At 52.0% G+C, this 5,000-nt stretch overlaps 1 protein-coding gene across 1 annotated transcript in view; it reads right to left on the bottom strand.

Moving 5' to 3' along the window:
* The window catches only part of LOC114570782 (uncharacterized), a 645,073-nt gene that overhangs the window by 498,087 nt on the left and 141,986 nt on the right, over positions 1-5,000 (bottom strand). The window lies entirely within an intron of this gene.

The following is a 5,000-nucleotide window of genomic DNA, read 5'->3' as shown; positions in this document are numbered from 1 at the left end:
ACACACACACACACACACACACACACACACACACACACACACACACACACACACACACACACACACACACACACACACACACACACACACACACACACACACACACACACACACACACACACACACACACACACACACACACACACACACACACACACACACAGAGACACACACACAGAGACACTCACACACACACACACACAGAGACACACACACACACACACACACACACACACACACAGACACACACACACACACACACACACACACACACACACACACACACACACACACACACACACACACACACACACACACACACACACACACACACACACACACAGACACACACACACAGACACACACAGAGACACTCACACACACACACACACACACAGACACACACACACACACACACACACACACACACACACACACACACACACACACACACACACAGAGACACACACAGACAAACACACACACACATATAGAGACACACACACACACATAGAGACACACACACAGAGAGACACACACAGACACACACACACATAGAGACACACACACAGAGACACACACAGACACACACACACACACACACAGAGACACAGACACACACACACACACGCACACAGAGAGAAACACACACAGAGACACACACAGACACACACACACACACACACACACACACACACACACACACACACACAACACACACACACACACACACACACACACAAACACACACACGCGTATAAATACACACAGCTTTACTATCTCATGTTGTTCAGTAGAAACACATTCATGATTAAAAAACCTTCCCCAAAATATAAACCAATAAAACAACAGAAAGCTGACAATCCAATCAGAAGAGAGATCCGCCCAAACCCCCCGAGCCAATCAAAAACCAGCTGAACAATAATCATAAAATAAGGCACAGAGGAAGGTCTGTTGGGATCGCAGCTAAAAGTCTGAAGAGCTAAATAATAATAATTAATTAATAATAACAATTTAATAATAATAATTTCAGCCAATCAGACGTTTAAAACACAGGAAGTGCCGATGGGAAAGGCACGTCGCTCAAGAGTCCAAAAATCTGTAAATTTTTGCAAAAACATTTCACAATTAAATCTGTTTTCCTTAAATTCATGAAAAAGGTGATTTTAAAATGTAATCAAGAAACTAAATCAATGATTTAACACTTAAATAAATAACTTTAGATAATTTACTGATGTCATATATTCATCCACGCCGAGTATCCTTAAATATATCCCAAAATAAAAAAAAAAGAAGACAAAAAGCTTTTATTTTGAAAATTATTTTTAACTAAAATCATTTTTTTTTTTCATCACATTTAATATTTAGACAAAAAAAAAAAAAAGCTCAAAAGTTGAACTCACATTAGCATGACGTTGGACACACCCACTACCCACAATGCATTGCTACTGGGAGCTCAGGAATGTGCTCTGTAACCGCATGGCGACATCATAGTCATTGTGATGATGTCAGTGTCTGTAGGCACAGAAAGCATGGCGGGGCTCTCCCATTGGTCCGTTTGTTCCGTCGTCGGCCAATCAGGAGCCTCGGAGTCAAAGGGGAGGAGCTTCTCTACTGTTGATTTCAACAAATCTGTCGTTAGTTTCAACGTTTTGAGATAAAAAACGAGAGTTTTGACTCAGACTAGGAGGTCAGATGGGGGTCCGATAGTGGACTTGGAGAAGGAGACTCGGGGGTCAGATGGTGGACTTGGAGAAGGAGACTCGGAGGTCTGATGGGGGTCAGATGGTGGACTTGGAGAAGGAGACTCTGAGGTCTGATGGGGGTCAGATAGTGGACTTGGAGAAGGAGACTTGGGGGTCTGATGGGGGGTCAGATGGGGGTCTGATGGGGGTCTGATGGTGGACTTGGAGAAGGAGACTCGGAGGTCTGATGGGGGTCAGATGGGGGTCTGATGGGGGTCAGATAGTGGACTTGGAGAAGGAGACTCGGAGGTCTGATGGGGGTCAGATAGTGGACTTGGAGAAGGAGACTCGGAGGTCTGATGGGGGGATCAGATGGTGGACTTGGAGAAGGAGACTCGGAGGTCTGATGGGGGTCAGATACTGGACTTGGAGGAGACTCGGGGTCTGATGGGGGGGTCAGATGGGGGTCTGATGGGGGTCTGATGGTGGACTTGGAGAAGGAGACTCGGAGGTCTGATGGGGGGTCAGATGGGGGTCTGATGGGGGTCAGATAGTGGACTTGGAGAAGGAGACTCGGGGGTCTGATGGTGGTCAGATGGTGGACTTGGAGAAGGAGACTCGGAGGTCTGATGGGGGGTCAGATAGTGGACTTGGAGAAGGAGACTCAGAGGTCTGATGGGGGTCAGATGGGGGTCAGATGGGGGTCTGATGGGGGTCAGATGGTGGACTTGGAGAAGGAGACTCGGAGGTCTGATGGGGGTCTGATGGGGATCAGATAGTGGACTTGGAGAAGGAGACTCGGAGGTCTGATGGGGGTCAGATAGTGGACTTGGAGAAGGAGACTCGGAGGTCAGATGGGGGTCAGATGGTGGACTTGGAGAAAGAGACTCGGGAGGTCAGATGGGGGGTCAGATGGGGGTCAGATGGTGGACTTGGAGAAGGAGACTCGGGTCTGATGGGGGTCTGATGGGGGTCAGATAGTGGACTTGGAGAAGGAGACTCGGAGGTCTGATGGGGGTCTGATGGGGGTCAGATAGTGGACTTGGAGAAGGAGACTCGGAGGTCTGATGGGGGTCTGATGGAGGTCAGATGGGGGTCAGATGGTGGACTTGGAGAAGGAGACTCGGAGGTCTGATGGGGGTCTGATGGAGGTCAGATGGGGGTCTGATGGGGGTCAGATAGTGGACTTGGAGAAGGAGACTCGGGGTCTGATGGGGTCAGATGGGGGTCAGATAGTGGACTTGGAGAAGGAGACTCGGAGGTCTGATGGGGGTCAGATGGGGGTCAGATGGGGGGTCTGATGGGGGTCAGATGGTGGACTTGGAGAAGGAGACTCGGAGGTCTGATGGGGGTCTGATAGTGGACTTGGAGAAGGAGACTCGGAGGTCTGATGGGGTCTGATAGTGGACTTGGAGAAGGAGACTCGGAGGTCTGATGGGGGGGGTCAGATAGTGGACTTGGAGAAGGAGACTCGGGAGGTGTGATGGGGGGGTCTGATGGGGGTCTGATGGGGGATCAGATAGTGGACTTGGAGAAGGAGACTCTGGGGGTCAGATAGTGGACTTGGAGAAGGAGACTCGGAGGTCTGATGGGGGTCAGATGGTGGACTTGGAGAAGGAGACTCTGAGGTCTGATGGGGGTCAGATAGTGGACTTGGAGAAGGAGACTTGGGGGGATCAGATAGTGGACTTGGAGAAGGAGACTTGGGGGGTCAGATGGTGGACTTGGAGAAGGAGACTTGGGGGATCAGATGGTGGACTTGGAGAAAGAGACTCGGGGGGTCAGATGGTGGACTTGGAGAAGGAGACTTGGGGGGGGGTCAGATAGTGGACTTGGAGAAGGAGACTCGGGGGGGTCAGATGGTGGACTTGGAGAAGGAGACTCGGGGGTCAGATGGTGGACTTGGAGAAGGAGACTCGGAGGTCTGATGGGGGTCAGATAGTGGACTTGGAGAAGGAGACTCGGGGGGGATGGGGATCAGATAGTGGACTTGGAGAAGGAGACTTGGGGGGGGGACAGATGGTGGACTTGGAGAAGGAGACTTGGGGGGTCAGATGGTGGACTTGGAGAAGGAGACTCGGGAGGTCTGATGGGGGGTCTGATGGGGATCAGATGGTGGACTTGGAGAAGGAGACTCGGGGGTCAGATGGTGGACTTGGAGAAGGAGACTCGGAGGTCTGATGGGGATCAGATGGTGGACTTGGAGAAGGAGACTCGGGGGGGGTCAGATGGTGGACTTGGAGAAGGAGACTCGGAGGTCTGATGGGGGTCTGATGGGGGTCAGATAGTGGACTTGGAGAAGGAGACTCGGGGGGTCAGATGGTGGGCTTGGAGAAGGAGACTCGGAGGTCTGATGGGGGTCTGATGGGGATCAGATGGTGGACTTGGAGAAGGAGACTCGGGAGGTCTGATGGGGGTCAGATAGTGGACTTGGAGAAGGAGACTCGGAGGTCTGATGGGGGTCAGATAGTGGACTTGGAGAAGGAGACTCGGAGGTCTGATGGAGGTCTGATGGGGGGGTCAGATAGTGGACTTAGAGAAGGAGACTCTGAGGTGTGATGGGGGTCTGATGGGGATCAGATAGTGGACTTGGAGAAGGAGACTTGGGGGGTCAGATGGTGGACTTGGAGAAGGAGACTTGGGGGGTCAGATGGTGGACTTGGAGAAGGAGACTCGGAGGTCTGATGGGGGTCTGATGGGGATCAGATGGTGGACTTGGAGAAGGAGACTCGGGGGTCAGATGGTGGACTTGGAGAAGGAGACTCGGAGGTCTGATGGGGGTCTGATGGGGATCAGATGGTGGACTTGGAGAAGGAGACTCGGGGGTCAGATGGTGGACTTGGAGAAGGAGACTCGGAGGTCTGATGGGGGTCTGATGGGGATCAGATGGTGGACTTGGAGAAGGAGACTCGGGGGGTCAGATGGTGGACTTGGAGAAGGAGACTCGGAGGTCTGATGGGGGTCTGATGGGGGTCAGATAGTGGACTTGGAGAAGGAGACTCGGGGTCAGATGGTGGACTTGGAGAAGGAGACTCGGAGGTCTGATGGGGGTCTGATGGGGATCAGATGGTGGACTTGGAGAAGGAGACTCGGAGGTCTGATGGGGGGTCAGATAGTGGACTTGGAGAAGGAGACTCGGAGGTCTGATGGGGGTCAGATAGTGGACTTGGAGAAGGAGACTCGGAGGTCTGATGGAGGTCTGATGGGGGTCAGATAGTGGACTTAGAGAAGGAGACTCGGAGGTGTGATGGGGGTCTGATGGGGATCAGATGGTGGACTTGGAGAAGGAGACTCGGGGGGTCAGATGGTGGACTT

This window comes from Perca flavescens, chromosome 16 (assembly GCF_004354835.1).
Source record: "Perca flavescens isolate YP-PL-M2 chromosome 16, PFLA_1.0, whole genome shotgun sequence".
NCBI classification, from domain to species: domain Eukaryota; kingdom Metazoa; phylum Chordata; class Actinopteri; order Perciformes; family Percidae; genus Perca; species Perca flavescens.
Note: the sequence above shows the minus strand (reverse complement) of the source record. Positions and strands in the feature narration are given on the sequence as shown.